The sequence below is a fragment of the Coturnix japonica genome, chromosome 4 (assembly GCF_054131305.1).
Source record: "Coturnix japonica strain WE chromosome 4, WE-NBRP24, whole genome shotgun sequence".
NCBI classification, from domain to species: domain Eukaryota; kingdom Metazoa; phylum Chordata; class Aves; order Galliformes; family Phasianidae; genus Coturnix; species Coturnix japonica.
The window spans coordinates 16,799,109-16,808,023 of NC_140666.1; the positions used below are offsets into that span (position 1 = coordinate 16,799,109).

General features: G+C 37.4%; 1 long non-coding RNA gene across 1 annotated transcript; it reads left to right on the forward strand.

Annotated features, from left to right (window-relative positions):
• Positions 1-4,295: 4,295 nt before the first annotated feature.
• LOC146760957 (uncharacterized) lies at positions 4,296-7,893 on the forward strand. Its single transcript, XR_014945161.1, has 4 exons — positions 4,296-5,336; positions 6,120-6,426; positions 6,545-6,701; positions 7,741-7,893. It is a non-coding gene; the product is annotated as an uncharacterized LOC146760957 (long non-coding RNA).
• The last annotated feature ends 1,022 nt before the right edge of the window (positions 7,894-8,915 follow it).

An 8,915-nucleotide genomic window follows, 5' to 3' on the forward strand; every position in this document is an offset into this window, starting at 1 on the left:
CTTTAACACAGATGTAGCAAGAACTAGAACCTAAAGCAAAGTAAAATACACGGTAACTTCTGATTATTATTGCCCTGGTCACAGAAACATGTTTTAGTTTTATCAATGAATTTATTGAAAAGAAAAAATAGGTGGACAAAAACTGCTCCTTGAAATAGCAGCGTGTCAGGAGAAACTGGAAGAGTTGAAGATCAAATGCCAAAACTACTTGCTGTGGCGATTTAACTTTTTTACAACATTCCACAAAACTGGTTTTACTTAGTGGTAAATGTTTGATGGACGTAAAAGAGCAAAAGAAATGGCAGAATTGGAAGAGATTTTCTGTTAAATGAGAAACAGTGGTCACTGAAGTGAAACTAAACTGAAACATAGCCCTGTTATCTCCTTGTGTTGTACCACTGAGACTGCCTGAAGAAGATGTGCTAAAACTGGAATGTAAGAAAAATAGGCATTTGGATCACCTTTTGGTATGGTGTTTTTTTAGAAGTTTTATATCTAATGCTGAAGATGACTTTTGGTTCCAAGGACTACTTTGTCGTTTTATACCACTTAACATAATATTTCCAAAAGGAGGAAAAAAAAATCAAATACTAAAATTTAGCCCAACTTAAAGTTCAAGGCTGGAACAGAGAAATAAATACAAAGTTCTCTGAATATGCAACAACAGGGATTCTTTTTACAAGTAGAAATGTCACGGACTGTTTTAAGAGTCCGTCCTCCCCTGGATGTAGAGAACACTGCCATCTGGAGAACAAGGGAAGAGAATTGTCTCGCAGCTGATGGCAGCAAACAACTGAAAATTCAGAGTTCAGGAGCACTAAGTGACATGGGAGACATTTTCTCGGAGCAATCTAACAGGCTGTGAAGGCAGCAGGGCATCACTTACACAGGAGCAGGACAACTGTGATTTTGTTGATGGACTGTCCTCAGCGGGGCATCTCAGGCTTCAGGAATGGCCCAGGCTAACAATAACTATCTTTCTGAAACTGTGAACTGCCCTGAAAATGAATACAAGCCCTTGCAGCATAGAAATGAGGAACTTCAATTTCTGCTGAATCATTTTTCTATGTCCTAGAAGAGAATAGCCATGACAGATGCAGTGCCATGAAAGAACAGGAGCTTCTTGAGTTCATGCATATCAACAAGTTCCAAAACTGCAATCCCTCCATCTTTATTATTTGAATTTTGATAGCTTTTATATAACACCTCCTTTCCCACCTCCTTACACTGTAATGGAGCTTAACACATAATGTAATTTGTTTGTTTGATAGTAATTGTATAATGGTATTCTTAGAAAGTATCTGTGGTTTGATTCACACTTGCAAACCTCATAAATAGATCTGATATAATCCCCATTTGACAGGCTGGAAAACTCAAGAAGGTGGTTGTGACCTGCACAATACTGAGCTATCTTGAGAGCGCTGCTTAGTTCAGAGATTCTAAGGGTCTGCTGAGGGGTGTACAAGTAAAGTACACAGTCAGTTTTAAACTCTTTCTAGTTCAGTTTGAAATTCACAGTGAAATTTTAAAGATGTTTAGCACTATACATGTAATTTTCCCATCATCGTTGAACGCTAAGGATGTCAATACTTTGAATCTTGATCATGTACCCAGATTCAGTATTTCTTAAAAGAGGTTTTTGTGGCTTTGTCTTTCCTTTTAGATGTTTACACTTGATTTCCAGTAGGCATTTGCTTAACCTTTTATATTAGATGTAGGTTCTTAGGAGGCAGCATACGTTTAATGTAAGAACGATAGCTCGCTAATCATTATGTTTCCTTATATTATCAAATCACCTTTGACAGCTACAGTATCCTTAACTAGTGCTTCAGAGAAGGAATAAAATCAAACCGCAAGAATAAGTAATTACTGGAATTATCTGCTGACTATTAATCTCTACTAGTATACAGTAATGTAATGGATTATGTGTGGATATGTGGGTATGCTGGTTATAACCATATGATTAGTGGACAAATTGCTTATGATCAGTGTTTTTCCAGTGGATTCAAACACACTGACTCTATTACTGTATTTAATGAAGCAATGAAAGGATTCATTCTGAAGTTCAGCTGTTGGATGCCAGGGAAGTCGCATTTTTCTCTCATGTGGAAGGCTGTGTGCCTCTTACAAGCAAAATCTCACGGTGTTCTTGGAATTCTTAAGCTCATAAGTGCTATAGGATTAGAACGATTCATTTATCTATTTATTTTTCAGTGTTTAGTGACATCTTTACAGAAAACAAAAACTTTGTTTTGGTTCGGATGTCCCTCCTTTTTAAAGTACATGTGAGTGGATAAAGGAATGCTGAAAGCTATGGTGTATAACAAGATGGAGTATGTCAGTTCACAGTCTGTATCTTGAAACTGCCATGTATCAGACGTAAGGGCTGTTGACAGGTCTTGATGGAAATGTGTTATATCAGGTTATAAACTAGCCTAGCTGACTCTAACTTTTTTGACCTTAAAGGTAACTCCAAAAGAGAGTGTTTTCTGATTAACTTAAAGGTTAAATAAATAATCTTATACTAGGCAGAGCATTATCAGCAAAAACTGGGAGAAATGAAGAGAAGGTGGAAGCAGGGAGAGGGGAATGTGCAATGATAAAGTCACTATTAAAAAAACCAAAAAGTAGTATCCTGTGCTTAGTCACAGCTACTATCAGATGCTCCCATGGATGAGTAAGAAAGTTACATATAAGGGCTAATCAAAGGCAGGATCATCTTGTGCTTATTTTTTCACAAGTATGATGTGTTCTGTGTAACCATTGTCTGTAAAGGGTAAGACATACAGGGGATGCTCAACTGGAGATGAAGTAAGTATAGAATTCCCACAAGTTTTGTACCCAAATGACCTGATGGAGGAGTTAAAAAATGAAAGGATTTTGGATTATAAACCATGGCCAGTTAGGTATGCAAGAGTGCATCTGATTTATGCATGCAGTTGCCATGACTATGTGTGCATACTGGATAATTGCTAGCACAAATGACTACTGGCATTTGCACACACATTTATCCAATTAGTATGTGCAATCAAAGTAATTTCATGCACAAATTAGCTGCACAATTGTGCATGTCTTCTGCACATGTAATTGTATGCCTAATTGGTCTGAAAGTCTTGTTCACAATGTGTGTCTTGATTTTATTGCAAAATAACATGAAAAAAGAGTGAATTTTATATGCAGAAATAGAAATTTTACATAATATTTGCATTTCGTAATAAGTTCAAACTCTCTTTATTAGATTTTGCAAAGCAAATGTTTCTGTATACGCTACCTGTAGGCAATGTGAGCTGTTTGATGTTATGCCTCAACTGCAGCTTTTTTTCAGGTGAGTTTGTTTTGTTGTAAAGTTTATTGACCCAAAAGTATTTTGGTTTTGATTCTCAAAAACAGAAGAGCTTAAGAAGGAAGCTGTATTTCTGTTTAAAATGCCATATCAGCATCTGTGAAGTGAGCAGCTACCATGGAAAATCTTCCTGAACACATTCAGTGCATCCAATGTTGTACTATCCATAATTCATTTGATTTATGAACATTTTGGCATTGTTTTTAACATTCCTGATATTGTGGTACAGCATCTTCTGTGTTTTCCCATGCTGCATCAATTGAGCATTGGGTGTAAGAAAAAGTATATTAAAGATTGTGGCCTTAAAAATGTTAAAAATGAGAGAGATCGTCTACCACAGAATTTCCCTTTGTGTTTTTAAGTTGTTTTCCTTGATCGTGCAGTTCTAAAAATAGTTTACCAGAATTAACCCAGATATGAAAGGAAGGTAAAATAAGGGGGGAGCGATTGCACTTGTTTGTCAGGAAAGAAGAGCTCTTTGTTAAGAACCCGGTATCAAAGAGAGGTAATAGATAATCAGGCATTCTCCTGCAGATAAGAGAGGCTGATAGTAATCTTCAGGGCTTTCCAATGTGAAAGAGCATTTCTTATCTACCTTTGTACCCGAACCTGAAGGCCATTCTGGTGATAAAAATGTAGGGAGATATATCTTGGGTTTTTTGTTAGAACACTATATATGTCAGCCTCAAATTGTTCAGAATAATGCTAAAAGCTGATCCGAATTCCTCAGCCATTCTCTGGATAGTTGGTCTACCAGGACAGCACTGGCAGCATGCAGTAAACCACACTCCTGGAGAAGGAGAGAATCCAGTTGTTGACTAAACTTCAGTAACTGTGAGAGAGAGCAAAGCAGCAGGGCTGGCCATCAGGCCCCTTGCATGGCTCCAGTAGCTGATCCGTGGATCTGAGCTGACCTGTCTGGTGCTGCCTACATTTCTGAGGAGTAAGAGCAGGTTATTAGGTGGTTGTTAATCAGTGCCTCACGTCCATTGCATAAAGTTGATTAATATTAAAGGGGATGCAGAACACACTATGCACAACAGAGAATGTGTACCAATTTTTTTTGGCTAAGCTTTAATGTGAGGCTGCTGAGACATTCCCCTTTAGTCTTGATCAAACATGTCACAGCTATTTTTTGTTACCTCCAGCATAGCAGATCTATGGGTATGTGTTGTTGGTGGCTATCAAACTGATATTTACAGATTCAGGTTCTAGTTGGGACATTTATCTGATGGAATTTAATTGTACTTAAAAAAAAAATAAAATAGAAGAATAAAGATTTAAAAGGGAGACAGGTTATTTTCTATGAAATGAAGGAATTGAAAGTCAATTCAAAGTGATTATTCCCTGTTTCACTAAACACCCCAAAAGGCTGTTAAATATCAGGTTGATGCTTTAAAACAAGTAAAAGGAAGTACTTCTTTGTAAACTGCACAACTTTTAGCATAGAGTGATTAAGGTCAAAAGAATAAAAAGGATCAAAAGAGATTGAGAAAATCAGTGAAGCTAGAGTTTATCAATAGCTACTAAACATGGCAATGTAGATGAAATCTTGGTCCCGAACTCCTGACTGTCAGAAGCCAGGGCCGGATATCTGAGAAAAGATCACTCTTTCTAACCTGTTTCTTATACTCTTTCCCTAAGGATTTGCTACCAGGCTTGATAAAGACAGGATACTCAATACAGCGTGGCAGTTCTTATGTCCTTATTTGATTAATTTCACTACTTTCTGGACCTTAACTCTTGGAACGTGGAATACAGTTTTCCGGGCTTGTGGTATGGATGGATTGCTGACTCCTGTGGTTCTAAAACCTAATGTAAGCACTGTTAGAAAAGAAATAAATACATTTTCTTCTCTTTTCTAAGTACCGAAGGAAAATGGACCTGTCTCCCTGAAGTACTGGTATAAGCTAAATACTGACCATCTCACCTGAGTCTCTTGCATTTTGGATACAGGCTGTAAGCCCCTCTCTCTTATTTTGTGAAGCTGGAGGTAAGTCATTTTTTGGAAAAACAAACAAACAAAAAACTGTAGAAAATAAGGAGTTTTCTTCCTAGTTTGAAGATATTTTTCTCATTTCAGCTTTTGATCTAAAATTACTTAAGCAGCTTTTTCTTTTTACAAGAAAGGAACAGTAGAGGGAGGTGTTCTCTAACTTTCTTACTACCAACTGCTCCAAAGTATGCAATGAAAATCTACTTTGCCATGAGATTTGAATGGTATATGAATACAAGAAGTATTACATTAAATTGGAAGTATTTTGTGTCTGAAAGTAGCAGCTGAAAGCCTGCTGAAAGTGTCCAAGATAGTTGGCACGTGCTCCAGGACTGAAATCGAGTGTGTTTATTCAGACATTGGGGAAGCCTTTCTATATGTTTGAAGGGTGCCAATTCTAGTTCAATGAAGTGAAAAATCATACCAAGATTTCCCTTGAGACACACATTGTGAATGAAATGTGTTTTGGGCTGTTTTTCTGCTTCTCTGGAAAAATGTGATCTCTTTGATTATTTTAAAATTTATTTCTGACGATCAGATTCTTTTTTCAAACACAGTTCCAAAATGTTACTTCCTTATGGCTTCTTAGGAGCACGTTCTTTATACTCGTCAGACATCTCAGGATATACTGAGCTGCAGTTTTGTTCCCTTTTTTGCTTCCTTTCTCTTTCATTGTCCCAGCAATCCACTGCAGCCTTTTCCCCACACCCCCCCCTTTCCCATTCTCTACATTGTCCTACATTCCCTGCATTCATCTGCAATTGTTTTCTCTTTTCATAGAAACATGGAATTATTAAATGTGGAAAAGATCACTAAGATAATCAGGTCCAACTATCAACTCATCTCCACCTCACCCACTAATCTGCCTCACTCACTGCCATATCTGCACTTTTCTTGACCACCTCCAGGAATGGTGACTCCACCACCTCCCTGGGCAACCCATTCCAGCACATGACCACTCTTCCTTCGAAGAAATTTTTCTTCTGATATCCAACCTGAACCTCCCCTGGTGCAACTTGAGGCCATTGCCTCTCATCCTATTATCATTCCATTACCTGGATGGAAATACTGTACTGGTGTTGGAAGTGTAAGTATCTGCCTGCCTTGCAAAGCCAAAAACATACATTTGGATTAGACTTCTCTGAGTGTTGGTTAAGTGAATGAAAATAAGTTTTGACATAACAGACATATGGATTCCTTCCCAGCTATTTCCAGGAGGATTCTTGTGCAACCTCATGCTGACCTCATCTGTAAAGTGGGGGAACAATACCTGCTCTCTTCGTATGGTTTTGCTCAATAATTGGGTCTTTGAAGCATGGTCTTTTGGCTTCCATCCCAGTGCACCTGTTTCTTGGTGAAAAGGTATTTGATGGGGCTGTTTGTCTCTGTCTCTCAAATTGCAGATATGTTGGTCAGACGCTTTCCCAGCTGGGGAGCCATATGTCGCAATTGCTTGTGTTCAGTGGCTTTGATTAGGCATTTTTCTTTCAATTAAATGAAAATCATCAGATTTTAAGTAGAAGCGTTAAGTCTGTCCATTTGTAGATAAAAGGTGAAGTTTGGAGGAGCAGTGATGTAACTAAGCAGGGCAAGATTATGTAAAACAGATACAGGATTTGAGACCCAGCTGTCTTCTCTAAGTGTTGATAATAGTATGCGATAGGTACTACATTGTAGAATTTTGCATTGTAGTGAAGTATAACACTCTCCTTTTTCAGAAGGTAGAAACAAACTCAAATTATGAGTTGTTTTAATTATGAAGTGACATTTATTTCCAAATTCAGTTATTTCCTGTGAGGATGTTTTGACACAAAAGCTTTTATACTGTCTTCTACTAATGTAGAGGCATGAAAATATGAAAACTGTTGGTACGTGGCTGTATTTTTAACTATATCTTTTTCTCAAAGCATTGTTCTCAGTGATGTTCTGCTGCTGGTATTGATTAGTGCAGTTTCCAGTAGCAAATTGCCATCACTTTTTGCAAGAGAAAAATATTTTGAGGAATGCATTTTTGCAGCATTTCATGGAATTTTCAAGTGCATTTATCTAGTTATGGATTGTACTTATCATATCATTGATACAAGTCCTGTGCATTTTACAGGTACACCTTTGTAAGTCTTACACAGATACACCTCTATTTGTGACCAGAAAATGTCATTATAAAAACCATTTCAGATCAGCTACTTCTGCAATTCTTCCTCACGCCTCAATGGCATTTCAGCTGTGTGGAAAATCCAACTGTAAACATAGAAACATGAAAGTTTGAATTCAAAGTCCAGTCAACACAAAAAACAGTTGAGAAACATAACTGTTGGGTTTTGTCTTCTGTGTAGAACGGTAAGTTTGTTTCTTAGTTCTGTGATGTTTCTAAGGAATTAAACTATTGTTTCTTTTCTTACAGAAAATGAAATAACTCTCCCGAGTTTTAGTTGCCTTTCTTTATTCCTTGATAAACTGGATTTTTTTGTTGCATTCAATGTACTTCACTTTAGAAGACTTAGTGAGTGCCTTCAGAGTAATGTCAACGGGAACTCAGGAGTGAATGCTTCCTGGCCAGTCGGTGAGTGAAATCTTAATGTCACAATTTGCTTAAAAAGATCTTGGATTTGAGTGTAGCATACTTGGATAGTCCTGTTTGGACCCTAGAATCATAAAATCTGCATGAAAGAAGCAGCTTCATTGATTCATCTTGTAGCATCACTTGCTGCTTACCCTTTACGAACTGCTCCAAGTAGGTAGAATTACTCCATGAAGGCAAATTCTTAGTGTAACAGTGACTTTCTGGACTAAAAACTCTACACAATTTAAGATGGTAAAGATACATTAAAAATACACCACACACCAGATGTGTAGGAGCTCTGGAACTATGGGCTCTATAACGTGTTTGTTTCACGTCTGACAGCTCTGAGTGTTCTTTATGGCATGTCAGTAGGACATGCCAATGAAGTTCATGTTTGAAAGTGAACGGGATTGGCACTTGCTGAAGTGTGATTGAATGACAGCTGTTCTGTTTTCCTAAATTTCAACAGGAAAACTAGCTTCAGGAGCTGAACCTATCAGCTTTTTGATAGGAGGTTCTGAGAGGCTGGAGGTGAAGCACAGTTGTAGAACAAAGATAACATTTTTCGGATTTACTTATTATTTACATTCTTGTCATATTTTAGAACCTGAGGTTGAATAGGAATAGTAATAAAAATTTAGTAAGAAGCTGCAAGAGTACGAGATCTATTTTTTTCTCTACATGCACTGAAGTTCAGTGTCAAACACAGAACTGAGAAGGCAAGGTAAAGATAGTGTAGCTGTGGCTGTCAATACTCAACAGAGGGACCAAACTAGAACCTAGTTTATTATTCTTATATAGGTAATGGTAATTCTCATCTTTCTCAAAACTCTCCATCTCTGGTGCATGTTTGTAAGTGAATAATGCTTTGGCTTTCATATCTTTCTTTCTGCAACTGCTGCTAATGAAGTTCTCCATGTGCAGATTTTATTTAAATGCTGTTTTTCTTTTGATCTTGTTGGTAGTGTTTTAAGTTGACTGATATTTATCAGCGCTCTCACTGCCTGCCCTATTTT